The sequence below is a fragment of the Piliocolobus tephrosceles genome, chromosome Y, assembly GCF_002776525.5.
Source record: "Piliocolobus tephrosceles isolate RC106 chromosome Y, ASM277652v3, whole genome shotgun sequence".
Classification (NCBI taxonomy): domain Eukaryota; kingdom Metazoa; phylum Chordata; class Mammalia; order Primates; family Cercopithecidae; genus Piliocolobus; species Piliocolobus tephrosceles.
This window is the reverse complement of record NC_045456.1, coordinates 18188049-18204036: the sequence shown is the minus strand read 5'-3', so window position 1 is coordinate 18204036 and position 15988 is coordinate 18188049. Positions and strand designations below refer to the sequence as shown.

The 15988-nt window shown below is 38.7% G+C and overlaps 1 pseudogene across 1 annotated transcript; it reads left to right on the top strand.

Moving 5' to 3' along the window:
* Nucleotides 1–2773: 2773 nt before the first annotated feature.
* Nucleotides 2774–3864, top strand: LOC111536227 (annotated as a pseudogene). Its single transcript, XR_002729679.1, has one exon. The product of XR_002729679.1 is annotated as a cofilin-1 pseudogene (transcript).
* The last annotated feature ends 12124 nt before the right edge of the window (nucleotides 3865–15988 follow it).

Here is a 15988-nt window from a genome sequence, read left to right as displayed (position 1 = left end):
ATGAACACATCTCTTTCTTTTTATTCCCTAGATTTGTCATTTTATTTTAAAACTTCTTTAATAGTATTTCCCTCAATATATGCCTGTATTGTCTTTGAGCCAAATATTTTTTCTACGTAGGTATGTACTTTATTCAATAAGGAATATTTTGGTGGTTTTAGTCCAATTATTCCCAAGACCACATTGTTTTTCTGATTTGACTATCCAAATCATCTGTAAAAATTAAGACTTTTAAAAAGAATTTTACTGAAAAGTGAAACAACACATTTTTTCAAGAAAGAACAAAGGATGGAAAGAGATTAACTTCATGCATCGTTTTAACCCACTGCCTCTAGAAATAACAAAAGTAAATATACAGAAAGCATTTAAAATATTTAAAAACATATTATTCTATAAATTTAAGTACTTTATGCAATTTTGAAAAGCTAGGAAAGGTGCATAATTTCTAATCACAATTTAGTATGCTAGAAATTAATAAGAAACATAGAAAATTGCAATCAATAAAGAAAAAAAAGCTGCAAGATGGAAACTAACAATTTCTCTTCATTCTTGCATCTCAGAGATTGAAATCTATTTGCCAGATGATCTAAGAAATGACTCCAATGATAGCCCTTCCAATGAGACCTTATGGCACACTGAAAGTGACCAGAAAAGAGCACACTGAAAAGAAAATGACTACCTGTTCGCACTACTGAACAGCAATGCAGGAATCTTCAAATCAAATCAAATCATATAAAATTCAGTAGCTCCGTATAAGTATAATTCAACATCCCCAAACATTCCCAATTAGGGGCTATCAGTCAGGACGAGATTTATCTTTCCATGATAACAAGTATCCTCAAAATCTGGTAACTGAAAATACAAAGATTCATCCCTCTTTCCTGTTGTATGTGTTCATTGCAATGGGCTAAAGGCCTGAATCTTCAGCGATTGACAAGCCATCCTCACAGCAGGAAGATAGTATAGCTCTTAGAGATTTGCATTTTAAAATGATTACTCCAAAGTTATAATGTCCAAACCATTCTTATGCTACCATTTTGTTGAGGAGATTTGTGGCTCAATTCAAGAGCCATATTGGTCTATAATTTTATATTTTCTTTCTTTCTTTCTTTCTTTCTTTCTTTCTTTCTTTCTTTCTTTTTCTTTTCTCTCTCTCTCTCTCTCTTTTTTTTACAGGGTCTCCCTCTGTCACCCATGCTGAATGAAGTGCAGTGGTGCAATCTTGGCTCACAGCAACCTCTGCCTCCCAGGCTCCAACCATCCTCCCAACTCGGTCTCTGGAATAGCTGGGACTACAGGCGTGTACCACCGCGGTCCAGCTAATTTTTTTTATTTTTGGTAGAGATGGGGTTTCACCATGTTGCCTAGGCTAGTCTCAAACACCTGGCCTCAAGCAATCCTCCTTCCTCGACTTCCCAAAGTGCTGAGATTACAGTTGTGAGCCACCGTGCCTGGCTACAATTTTATATTTTATTTCTTTTCCATTGTCTTTGATATCGGTATTAACATAATAAATACAGGCCTCATACAAAGATTTTGGGCCGGGCGTGGTGGCTCATGCCTATAATCCTAGTACTTTGGGAGGCTGAGGCAAGAGGATCACTTGAGGCCAGTAGTTTAAGACCAGCCTGGGCAAAATGGCGAAACAGTGTCTCTACTAAAAATACAAAAATTAGCCGGGCTGTGCTGGCACACACCTGTAGTCCCAGCTACTCAGGAGTCTGAGTTGGGAGGATGGTTGGAGGCCAGGAGGCAGAGGTTGCAAGTAGCCAAGATCACACCACTGCACTCCAGCCTGGGCGAAAGAGCCAGAGCCTATCTTAAAAAAAAAAAAAAAAAAAAAAAAAAAAAAAAGATTTTTAAGTGTCTTCTTTTCTTCTACTTTCTGAAAGACACTGTGTAAAATTGATGTTAATTTTCATTTTAATGTGTGGCAAAATTCACCTGGAAAATCACTTGAACCTGGGTTTTTTTCTCCTTAATCACATTTCTGAGGAGGCTACTTCAAATTTTATGTACAGAATTATACATACAAATAAGACTGAGTGATGTATTTTAAAATGTCATTATCAGTACATTGGGGAATTATTAGAATTATTCTGCAACTTTTCTAAGTCTGATATTTGATATAATCATAATGGCTAGTGTTTATCAGTACATCCTACGTTTGTGGTGCTTTAAACATTACCTTTTAAAATATTTTTATTTATTTTTTATTTTTTAAAATGTATTCATTTACTTTTAAAATTTCAGTAGCTTTATGGGTCATCTTGGTTACATGGATGAATTGTATAGTGTTGAATCTGGGCTTTTCCATCATTGGAGTTGTATATGTTGTCTCCAAAAGGTGATTTTTTAAACATCACTTTGCATGTAGTAATGCATTTAATCCTCATAGCAGCCCTGTGAGGTAGGTCCTAACACTCTCCAAATTTTATAGATAGGGGAGTCTGAGGAGGCATAGGGAAACTGAGTAATTTATCCACAATCAGATAGCTCCATAAAGGTGGAGCAGGGATTTCAACCCAAGCTGTCCAACTCACTCATCACTCACATTTAGTGTTTGTTTTATATTGATTTTTAATTTGTTATCTACAAAAGGCAGGTGAAGGCCTCAAGTCTAGTTAGAGAAACAGCTGCATCAACCCTAGTAAAGAAGTCTCTCAAGTGAACAGTGTCCAACTCTGTCCTTATAAGAAGGACCAAGAGGTCATTTTGAGGGTTCCACACAGTAACCAGCCCAATGTGTACTCTTCTTAGAAAAGGGCACACAGGTTCAGTCGGGTCCCGGCAGCGTCTGCAGCGCTCTTGTCTTCTGCGGCTCTCGGTGCCCGCTCCTTTTCGTTTCCGGAAACATGGCCTCCGGTGTGGCTGTCTCTGATGGTGTCATCAAGGTGTTCAACGACATGAAGGTGCGTAAGTCTTCAACGCCAGAGGAGGTGAAGAAGCGCAAGAAGGCGGTGCTCTTCTGCCTGAGTGAGGACAAGAAGAACATCATCCTGGAGGAGGGCAAGGAGATCTTGGTGGGCGATGTGGGCCAGACTGTCGACGACCCCTATGCCACCTTTGTCAAGATGCTGCCAGACAAGGACTGCCGCTACGCCCTCTATGACGCAACCTATGAGACCAAGGAGAGCAAGAAGGAGGACCTGGTGTTTATCTTCTGGGCCCCTGAGTGTGCACCCCTTAAGAGCAAAATGATCTATGCCAGTTCCAAGGATGCCATCAAGAAGAAGCTGACAGGGATCAAGCATGAATTGCAAGCAAACTGCTACGAGGAAGTCAAGGACCGCTGCATCCTGGCAGAGAAGTTGGGGGGCAGTGCTGTCATCTCCCTGGAGGGCAAGCCTTTGTGAGCCCCTTCTGGCCCCCTGCCTGGAGCATCTGGCAGCCCCACACCTGCCCTCGGGGGTTGCAGGCTGCCCCCTTCCTGCCAGACCGGAGGGGCTGGGGGGATCCCAGCAGGGGGAGGGCAATCCCTTCACCCCAGTTGCCAAACAGACCCCCCACCCCCTGGATTTTCCTTCTCCCTCCATCCCTGACGGTTCTGGCTTTCCCAAACTGCTTTTGATCTTCTGATTCCTCTTGGGTTGAAGCAGACCAAGTTACCCCCAGGTACCCCAGTTGTGGAGGAGCCTGTATTTTTTTTAACAACATCCCCATTCCCCACCTGGTCCTCCCCCTTCCCATGCTGCCAACTTCTAACCGCAATAGTGACTCTGTGCTTGTCTGTTTAGTTCTGTGTATAAATGGAATGTTGTGGAGATGACCCCTCCCTGTGCCGGCTGGTTCCTCTCTTTTCCCCTGGTCAGTGCTACTCATGGAAGCAGAATCAGTAAGGGATCTTCAATTAAAAAAATAAAAAAATAAAAGAAAAGGGCACACAGTAAAGATGCTCCTCCGCCCTGCTTCCAGGGGATCTCAGCATGTTTTTCCACTATGAATCACACAAACATCTTCCTCTCATCAAATGGAGAAACTCCAGGACGCTTCTTAGAAGGGTGGCACTTGAAAAATAAAGAAAATAGGGGAACAGGGAGGTTGCAGTATCATTGTCTCCAGTTTTTCATTTCTCACCAGCCATGCTGCCTCCAACCCATTTCAATTCCATTCCCATGCCCAACAATCCACAGAAACTGTCCTTGTCAAGATTGCCAGCTACTTCCCTCTTGATCATAATATGAATATGATTTATATTTCATATACTTTTAAATTTAAGCATGTATTCATTTGCTAGGGCTGCCATAACAAAATGCCACAAACTGGGTGACTTAACAAATAGATATTTACTCTCTCACAGCCCTCCAGGCTGAAAGTCCAAGATCAAGGTGTGGGCGGGGCTAGTTCCTCCTGAGGCCTTTCTCCTTGGCTTGTAGATGCCATCTTCTCCCTATGTCTTCACAACGTCATCCTTCTGTGTGTGTCTGTGTTCTCATCTCCTCTTCTTATGAGATGACTTAGTCCATTTCAGGCTGCTATCACAGAATACCATAGACTAGGTGGCTTATAAACAGCGGACATTTACTCTTCCACATTCCTGGAGGCTGGAAGTCTGAGATCAAGGTGTAGGCAGAGCTGGTTCCTCCTCAGGCCTCTCTCTTTGGCTTGTTCATGTCATCTTCTCCCTGTGTCCTCACAGGGTTATCCCTCTGTGTGTGTCTGTGTCCTAATATCTTCTTCTTATAAGGACACCAGTCCTATTGGATCAGGACCCACTCTAGTGATCTCATTTTACCTTATTCATTTTTTTGAAAGACCCTACCTACAAATGAAGTCACATTCTGAGAAACTGGGGCTAAAGCTTCACTATGTGAATTTTGAGAGAGGCACAATTCAACCCACAGTGAAGCATAAGCACATTTAATATCTTCACTGATGACAGAGCAGGAGCACCATCATCTTGGACAAACACCGCCACTTTAAGTTCCAGCACCCTTTCTAGCCTCATGTGTTTCAAGGAAATCACTTCTCTTCTAACTACAAGCAGCTAGAAAGAGCAGACAGTAAAACACAGAAAAGACAGCTCAGGCACAGAGGGAGTTGGAGGCACAGTCTCCTGGGTAACTGTCAAACTTCACCCTCATACAATGGGCCACAGTAAAACAGTGGGCCTTAGTAAGTACATTCCTTTCTCTTCAGGTACACTAATACAGGGAAACGAAAACCAGACTCGGGGGTATGCCTGCAGCTGCAGGAAGATGTATGGAAACAGACACACAACTCTCCCTCCCGGATAAGCACAACAAAGAGACACAGAAGTAGTCCAAGCCTCTGATAAACTCTCCCACTTTGAATCCTTAAAAACTCTTAGTCTGTAGGAGAGTGGGCTCTGACTTAACTCGGCCAGAAGCTCCTCTCAGGTTTGTTTTCTCCAAAATAAACCTGTCTTGACTGGCAAGCCACCTTTTGTGTTTCTTTCCTCTTCCTTTAATTCTTATAACTGGAGCATTGACTAGTACAGGATGTCACTCATTTGCTGAGTTCCTGTTAAATGAAAGATCTTGTGGGAAGGCACCAGACCAGAAGGAGATATAAGTGGAACATGTCCTGTCTCTCGGTAGCCCTGCAGTCCAATTAGAGAAACAGCTGCATAAACCATAGCAAAGTTCACCCAAGTGAACAGTGTCCACCTCTGTCCAACTCACATCACTGTGTCTTATAGACTTTTCAAGGAGAATATGGCCTATCATGAACATGAAATTTAGGAGCAATTATTATCTAATATTGAAAATGATCACTCTTACAATCCAAATGCTTGGAAATATTTATTCAGCCTTAAAAAGGAAAGAGGTTCTGACACAGATGACAACATGGATGAATGAACCTTGAGGACATTTTTTGCTCAGTGATATAAGGCAGTCACAAAATAATAAATCCTGCCTGGTTTTGAAGTGGCATTGTTGTCTGGGCCAAATACCTGAGGCTTGTTGTCTCACTCCAAGGGAATTGAGGATGCAGAGAAAACAAGAAGTGAGTTTAAGAGCAGAGGTTTAATAGGCATAAGACAGGGGAAAGAGAATAGCTCTCTCTCCTAGAGAGAGAGAGGGACACCTAAGTGGGTCTTCTGGTTTTATGGTGAAATCCACGGGTTTTGTAGACACCTCCTGGAGGAGGTGGTGTCCGATTCATGTAGGGCCCAAGAGATTGGTCAGACCAGGTGTGAAATTTGGATAGCACACAAAGAAGCTGGTCATCCCACCCTAATCTTTTATTATGCAAATGAGGTCTTCCCTGGCCAGCACCACGTTGTCTATTCCTTACTGTACATGTGGTTATTAAGGAAAAGGGAAGATGAAGCCTCCATGTTCAATGTGTCTGGACCCCAGGTAGCCTTTTCCTACTGGCACAGTTGCCGGTATTCACCCATGCAAGCCTCCAGCTTGCTTATCTATGTCTATAGCTCAATTTTACAGGCTCTTTGTTAGAAAAGACATGATTTGCAGCCTTCTTTTTATTAAAAGGGAAGCCTTACCGAGGACTTCCTTACCCTCACTATTTACCTAAATAATTTCTTTTTAACTCCTATATCAGTTTCACTTATATGAGGTACCTAGAGGAGTCAAGTTCATAGAGACAGAAAGTAGGATGGAGTGAGGCAGGGACTTGAGGGAGGGGGATGGGAAGTTGTTGTTTAATGGGGACAGGATTTCTGTTTGAGAAGGTGAAAATGTTCCAAAGATGAATGGTGGTAATAGCTGCACAAGCAATGACACAAAGAGAGTGAAAATATTAAATTTTGTGTTATGTATGTCTTACTCCCAATAAAACAACAATAACAAAAGAAAAAAAATCAGAATTTCCAACATGTACAACAGGAACAAAAAATTCAAATGTCTAGGTGATGTTTTTGATCTGATGAAATCACATGAAGCCTCACCATTCAACGAGTCCATTTAATGTCACAAAATATCAGCTCTAAGTTGCTGGCAAACCAGAAACAATAACCTGTGCTTTATCACAAAATCAATGCTTGCAAATAAATGTATAATGTTTATAAATCAATACTTATAACCATAAGTCAATGGGTACAGCTTCAGCACAAGATCAGGGTGGAAAGAGAAATGAATTGACACCAGACCCAGGGAGAAAGGCAGATATTAGGGAAATCAAGAAAAAAAGAAGTCATGCACTGTTGATTCTTTCTATCTGACAAGGATATGGTGAAGATATGTCATATAAAGCCCCATTCTAACACTGCCCTTGATTACATGCATGAGAAGCCATATCTCTTGCCCTCAAATATAAAAATAAATCATCCATAGAGACAAAAAAGTGATCGTGGGGCCTTGAATGATATCATACTGAATGCTCCCGAACAGAAGATCAAGTTCCTATATCTTCCCACTTGTGTAAGCCTTCATGTAGGAGGTCCACCTGCCTGCGGCCACTGCGTCACTGAGTTCTATGAATACGAGACTGTAATAACGTCAATCCTGGGGTCATGACAGTTGGATAATTGTCCAAGTTCTATTGTATTGCAGCTCATGTTATAGAATACGCTTTTCACACAAAAGTCCATTTTGCACTTTTCCGTTTAAGCCAAGGCCAAAATAATGGAGGCAATGCATTCATTTCTCATTATGGAAAAAAATGATAATCTGAGGTTTTTCAGTAGTAGAATTTATTCCAGGCAGATGCAGACTTCTCTTTGTAGTGAAAGAAAAAGCCATTTTCTTTGAGCTTTTAAGTGAAGCATAAAATAACTGTAGTAATACCACCTTTCATCTGTAGAATGCTGTCGAATTTACATAGTGCATCCCCATGCATTTTCTCTTTTGATTCTTGCAGTGAAGAAAAAAAAAGTTGAGGGGAGAATAAGCTTTATTAGTTCAATTTTATAGAGACAGGAATGTAGCTCTAGATCAGGATGTGACTAGTCCAATACCTCCCAGCCAGAAAGCAGTTAGTTAAACTGGAGCCTGAGTTTTTAAAAACAGTTATTTTTCCCATTAACCTTTGGCCCCAATAACAAGACAAACCCTAAGGTGCACCCCCTATGTTGTACTGACTTTGTAAACAGAAGATCTGGATTTGAACTCCTGGTCTGTCACTTACTGCATGATGTTGGGGGAAGATTTCCACTGGCAAGAGTTTAAAATTTTGGTATGGCTGTCCTGGAGCTTTTGAAATGCTACGTGTAGAGAATTAAGTCCTGATGTATAAGAACAGGGTGTGCTTCCCAGAATTACCATTGGAGAGATTAAGTTGTCCTGGTTCGTGGCTTTTTCCTTTCTCCCAAAACATAGGTATCTCTTGGATCTCCTAAGACCTACACATGTATGGATTGAAAATAACTATCATATGGAGAGGATGATAAAGTCATAACTAGCAAAATGGATTCAGAAAAGTCTTGGGTTGTGAAGATGTGAGGTTATTTTTGCAGGACTTTTCAAAGTGCAGGAATAATGGGTGCAAGTTTCTAACCAGGATAGACACCTGTGAGAACTCGAGAAATTATAACTAGCATTGCCAAAGTTTTACACCATGGTGTATACCCACCAAGAGTTTTTTCTTAGAGATTAATATCTCCTTTAAAATAATGGATGAGTTTCATAATCAACTGAGAAAGTTTCTCAAGCCCCCTTTTCTTTTCTAAGGGTAAATGAGGAAGGCAAAATACAAGAAGTTACATGTTGAAGGAGAGAGTTGCATACTTTTAAGAAAATACCCCACTTTGGGGGGCTGAGGCAGGAGGATTGCTTGCTTGAGCCCAGGAGTTCGAGACCAGCCTGTGCAACATGGCAAAACTCTGTCTCTACAAAAAAGTATAAAATTTTAGCCAGGCACAATGGTGCATGCCTGTAGTCTCAGCTAATTGGGAGGATGAGGTAGGAGGATTGGACCTAGGAGGTTGAGGCTGCGGTAAACTGTGATCGCACCACTGTGCTCCAGCCTGGGTGACAGAGTAAGAGAAGAAGAAGAAGAAAGAAGAAGAAGAAGAGAGAAGAAAGAAGGAAGAAGAAGAAGAAGAAAGAAGAAAGAAGAGGAGGAAGAGGAAGAGGAGGAAGAGGAAGAAGAAGAGGAGGAAGAGGAGGAAGAAGGAAGAAGGAGAGGGAGGAGAGGGAGGAGAGGAAGGGGAAGGAAAGAAAGAAAGAGAATACCCAAATGACCTGTTCTTTTTCCCCCTTTGCCACAGAGTTTAAGAACCACTAATTTGTGCCAATGGATTTAATTCAATTGATACTCTTAACTGATCCCGTTCAATGGACCTGTTAATTTTGCGTAAATGTTCAGTTTTGTAGTGACTTCATTCTAGTCCTTCTAACAAATATAAGGAAAAGTGTTAATGTTTTCTGTAATCCACTGCTTTGATGAAGGTGAACTTTGCATACCACCTGTGAAGAATCTGTGGAATATTTTAATGGCTGCATCAATTCTAGCCCAAGGCATATGCAGTCTTTGGGGAATGGTGTGCATGGTAAGCCATGTTAGCTTAGTTAATGGATTAAATAGCCGTGACCATCCATTAAACCTGAATGAAGGAGATGACACACACATTATTTTCTCATTAGAATTAAAGTTCTTAAAGACTGGGATATCCCAGCAAAATGGGAAGAAGATACAGAGGTGAGAGACCTTCAATCTGTTGTCCCACTCCACAGCCAGCTGACTGTAATCAGTTTGATCAATTAACCTCTCTGTGCTTTTTTCTCCAGGTGTGTAAGATGTAGTAGAAACCACCAGATTTGTGACCTATTTCACATCAACCATTTTATTACTCTATTATTTCTTAGCCCTTCTCTGAACCAGTAATACAGTGAGAAGCAACTTGAATTAGTTACTTTCCACTGGAAAGATGTTAACACCATGGATTGATACCCCTAAGAGTTTTTTCTTGGAGATTAATGTCTCCTATAAAATAATGGATGAGTTTCATAATCAACTGAGAAGTTTTCTCAACTCCCCTTTCCTCTTCTCAGGGTGAATCAGAAAGGCAGAATAAAAGAAATTACATGTTGATTGAAGGAGACAGTTGTGTACTCAAGGGAGGGTATTCATTGCACAGATATAGGCTGTGTCACAGACTCCAAATTGGTCAAGATGTGACTATACCTGGGACTCAAATAGGACTGGAAGCAGGACTGGGATGATACAGGGATATGAGCGTGTGTCTACCTGTAGATCTCTTGTCACTGACTCTACCTAGTCCTTCTCTTCTCCTTAGTTCACTGTCCTCAGTAGACAGCTTTTCCTGGTCTTCTGTTCACAAAGGATAACCCCTCACTCACAGGGAGGATAACCCTGTGGTATATGGCTGTAGTCCCAGCTACTCAAAAGACTGAGGTGGGAGGATTGCTTGAGCTCAGGAGATCGAGGCTGCAGTGAGCTGTGATTGCACCGCTGAATTCCAACCAGGGCAACAGAGCAATTCCCTGTCTCTAAATACAAATATATATATTTTAAATGGATTCCAGGACAACTTTACATATATATAGTATAAAATACATATTATATTTGATTACATATATTATATTATATTTTAAATGGACTCCATGACAAATATTATATATGTATATATGTGTATATATATGTATGTATATATAGTCTCTGTCTCCCTCTCTCTTATTAACCAGCAAGATCTATGCAAGCTGCTTTGAAATTTGTTTGAAAGAATAATATAGGAATAGTTTTCTTAAAAACATAGGCAATAAATAATGATAATGACAATGACAGGGCATATATATATTCCTGTATATTCCTGGAATCAATCCTGAAATCAATTTAAAGTACTGTAGAGAAAATAGGAATAAACTGATAGGTAGTTGAGGGATCTATAATAGAAGCATGACTAGCAGCGTTGAGAACTGATAACTACAAGGAACATTATTAAGTGGATAGGGAGATATGAGGTAGGAAAGACATATGCCTGTTTAAAAGGGCTTACATAAACCATGAAGAAAAAGCAGGAGTCACCAATGCAACCCAAGCCAAGGAAGCCATGATATTTCGAAGAAGATGATCAATCTTATAAAAAGTCAAATAGAAAGAGACAAGAGAAAGATCACATGATTGGAGCAAAGAAAGAAGTCATTCTAAGATTCTATGAAGGTATTTGGGAGAAATGGTGGAGGCTACACTGTTCAAAAACAAGAAATGAATAATGAAGACAGGAAATCATCCAAGGTAGAAAAGGATTTGGGCATGTTGTTTGGGGATGCGAAATAATATCTTCCCAGGGAGCACTGTGGTAATATCTGAATGCCAAATGAAGAAAAGGAGGGAAAACGTGGTGGTGGATTCATTCTGGAGGCTTCACTGGGTAGGAGACGACCCAAAGTACATGGTGTGTTGACTTTAGAAGGGAGAACTTTTCTTACCCTTTTTCTTTCTTTTCCATGTGTTGTTATGAATTGCTCTTGATTTAGTGTCATTTCTTTCTTTGTATGACTCTTGTGAATTGGTAATAAATGAATACTCCTTGACCATAAAACAGGCACTCTCTTGTCCAACATTGTAAATTATGATCTTGAAAGTATTACTCAGTCTCTCTCTTCGTCCCTTCCTTCCTCTCTATCTCACTCTCCGTTTCTCTGTCTTCCTCCTGCCCTCTGTCTGCCTTTTCTCTCTCCCTCCCTTCCTCTCTCTCTGTCTCTCTGTTTCTCTTCCTTCTTTCTACTCCCTCTCTCTCTCTCCCTCCTTTCCTCTCTCTCCCACCTGCCCTCTTACTCTCTCTGGTCTGTCTCTCCTTCTCTCCTTCTCCCATTCTCTCTCTTTGTCTCTATTTCCATCTCTGTCTCCTTCTCTCTTATTAACCAGCACAATTTATGCAAGCTGTTTTAAAGTTTGTTTGAAAGAATGATATAGGAATAGTTTTCTTAAAAACAAAAACAATAAAAGAATGATAATAACAGGGTATCCTTCCCCAGTGGTTTAAAAATCCAGTCACATTCCAACCAGCTATTCTTTTTCTGGTATTCTTTTTCTTTTTCTTTTTTTTTTTTTTTTTTTGCTTTGACAGTTTCTTGGCCATTTTTCTACTTATTAGTACTTCCATCAGAAATAAGGAAAAAAAGATGAAACTATAACATGTCAATTTGAGACACAGGAACTTCTATTATGCCCATTGCTACCTTCAAGTGTCTAAATAATTCCTACACCACTGGAAGTGTTAGCTGCCAGCCATACAAAATCTGTGTCCCTACAAAACAGCAGAGGATTCTAACACACACACCCCATCCTTCTGACTTAACTATCTGATTATTGCATTCTTCCCTTCCCTCCAATCAAAGCTATTATGCAATGATCCCAGGTGTGTTAGAAATAAAAGTATTAGAGACAATTACTTGCCAAAGTGAAAATTACCTTGAGAAAATGATGAGCAGTCAGATTTACCTCTAATGACTTTGAATTTGAAAATAAACCATTTCATGGTAATTTTTCTTGCTTTGGGGTTTATATCATTCGAAAGTTCTAAAAGAAACAATTCATGTAAATCAGGAGAAAATGTTCCTCCCTTTAGATAACCTGTGTTTATTTTACAGCCATTTCATTTCCTTGTTGAGTTAAATTATTAAAGAACTCGCACATGTAGTTTACCTAAAATTATCACAATATAAATGAATGTGCACATCTAATATGCCTGTCTTAAATTTGTACCCCAAAGTTTACAGTCTTAGAGTAGCTAATAAACGAAGATAAACCTTAAGAAGCCTCGCTGTTAATAAGAGATAAAGCAGAAGTTTACTTTTAATCTGTTAGTTTTACAAGGTTTTCTTGTTAAATAACAAAGAAAAATTGGACTAAAATTCCAAAAATCACATAATTTCTTTCGGCAGTACCTTCATCGCCAGCGATAGCTCTGCTCAAGTGTCCTAATGCATGTTTACTGAAAATGGTTTGACTTTGAGACATTTCTTGTTCAGGCTAATACAGGCAATTACATTTTTTTCAGTACATAGTATTTTATACGGATATTGTGAAATAGTTGAAGGTCACTATCACAGTAGAACACCATCATATAAGTGGTAAAATTGAACATTGGGCTTGACGGTAAAAAAAAAAAAAAAAAAAGCTGGGAAAATGTTCTTAGCAGCACCAAGAAAGTTGGTTGGCTCTACTGGGGGATTGGGTTCATGAAATGAATCCTTTCTATTTCAGATTCAACAACAAAAACCATATTGGAAATATCCGGGAGTTCTTATAATTGTGCGTACAATGGGAAATCCATGCCTAAGTCAAATATAGACTATTCGAATCTAGTAGAAGCAAAAAGAAAAGGAAACTTCTGGGAACTAGGGATAAAAAACTGGGGCATTGCTAAACACAGAACAGAACTTTTTTTATTAAACAGAGTTCTGTTGGCAGGACAACTTTAAATTCTTCATAATGTGTTCAACTAAATATTCCTGCCTCCCTCGAGTTTTTGGACAACGATACTGGGTTTACATTCCAAGAGTGTATATAAATTGCACTCTTACGTCTGCTGGCCGAAATCCATGCTATTTCCTCACTCTCATTTTGAATATACTTGCAGTATGCCCTACGTGTAAGTGGGCATGAAATTTTAAATAGTAACATTTCAGACTGTTGCAGCCAAGAGTATTGGGACCATAAAGAAACACGTAGAGTAATTTGCTTAGTTATTTTGTGCCAGAAACTACACCATGCGGCTATTCCTTCCAGAGGGTGGAGTACTGGAGGGGCTCTGGGGAAAGAATCTCACCACAAGTTGTATTTTCTCAAGAAAAAAACAAAGCACAACAACAGCAAAACTACATGAGCACAGCAAGAATTAGAAAGGGATTAATAAAGATTAAAAATCAAAAAGGAGATAAATGAGAATGAAATTACTAGCATTAGCTCCTTGGTAAGCAAAAAAATATGACAGAAAAACTGTTTAATATGACAATCATCAAATAAAAGGGGAGGATGCCAAAATGCATGAAATAAATGATCAGAGGAAATCCTTGCTATGGAAAGAGATTAAAGAATTAAAACCAACTCCTTTGATCCATCCCATACAAATGCATTTGAAAACTTGGATGAAATGGATAATTTTCCAGACCTACACATAGCACGTATTTTTTCCAGAAGAAATAGAAACTCAAAACAGACTAATTATATCATCCCAAAGCGACCAAACCTCACTCTCTGCCTCAAACATTCTCCCCCTCAAAAACATCAGTTCCAAATGCTTTCACAGTTTTTTCTTTGAAAACAAGATTAATTCCCTGATATTTAAATTGATTTAGAAAAGGAAAATAGTTCTAAAATTTTATTCTAAAGCTTGCAAAGCATCAATATAAAATTTAAAAACATAGCACAAGAAGCAAATAATTGATAGGAAGATTTTTTAACAACTAGCTGATAGATTACAGCTGATGTTTGAAGAAAAATTCATTGTGATGGCTTGAGATTTATTTCAATAAATGCAAATCTCAATATTAGGAAATTTATTAAAGATATTAATATAATCTTAGAAAACATAGGTTATCACTGTAAGTGATGAAATTCATTTAATGAAAGTTTATTCTTATTCTTTATTTCAAGAAAAAATAGAAGTAGAGGTATCTTTTCTTCATGTGCGTAATGTTTATATATACATGATGTTAAGATATCATGTATATACATGTGATGTAACTATATATGTATATATAATATAAATTACTTATATAATGCACAAATATAAACAATGTTACTATATATAAAAATATATAGAAATATCAATCAAAAGGCATCTATCATAGTGGTAAACAAATAAGAACATTCTACTCTAGTAGCTTTTTTCTGTAGGTACTGGCTCACACAACTAAACAGGTAAGAAAATGAAAGGCATATACATTGGAAGGAAGAAGGTTGTTTTTATTACTATTTGCAGATTTTTTATTATGCACATAGAAAATCCAAGGATGGCAACAAAAAAAAAAACAGCAAATAACAAGGCAAGTAAGTTAAAAGACAGGCAATAAGAATTTTATATATATTTAATTTATAGTAGTGATAAATTTGACCAGAACTATCAAGACTACTGAATCTACCCCAAAATCTTCTTAGGATGAACATAAGCTTAATACTGACTAACAAATTGCGATGTGCAATACAGAGAATATCATTCAGACTTAAAAAGGAAAGACATGCTGCAACATGGACGAAACTTGAGGACAATATGCTAAATGAAATAAACTAGTTACAAGAGGACAAATAGTCTAGGATTTCATTCATCTATGCTACCCAGAGTAAACAAAATCGTAGAGAGAGAAAGAATGGTGATTGTCTGGGGCTGGAGAGTAGGTAATGGGAAATTGTTCATTGGGTACAGAGTTTCAGTTTTGCAAGACAGAATTCTGGGGATGGATGATGGCGATGATTGTATAACAATGTGAATGTTCTTTATATCATTGAATATATACTTAAAAATGGTTTAAATGGTAAATCATATATAATGTATATTTTACCACTATTAAAATAAATAAATGTGACGCACATATGCAAACACATATACACAATTACTTTGTGTTGTGGGTTTTAATTAGTTGTCCTTTGAAAAGCTGGTGAAGGCTATATACCTTCTCCTAGAAAACAATATATAGAGAGAAAATTATATTTAGAGAAAAAATGCATATATACACGTGTATGTAAGACGTTTCCTGAAATTGTAGGGTATTCGTTGACCCTCTAAGGTCTTGTATTTGATGGAATAACTCTTCATTACATTAAATAATTTGGTGGTATTGATGCCTCAACATTCAGAAACCTGGAAAGAAAATAATTAGTACATGGAAATAGTACATTTGAGGAATGAATTGAATAAAAAATAAGTAAAGCAATAATCATCTGACAAGAACAGGAGAGACCAGAATCTATACACAGATACAAACAGGCAGATGTGCTCCAGTGAGTCACATAAGTAGGGAATAAGAAAGGAGGGAAAGAAGGAAGAAAAGAAGGAAAGAAGGAAAGCAGGAAGGCGGGAAGGCAGGAAGGCAGGAAGGAAGAAAGGAAGGAAGGAAGGAAGGAAGGAAGGAAGGAAGGAAGGAAGGAAGGAAGG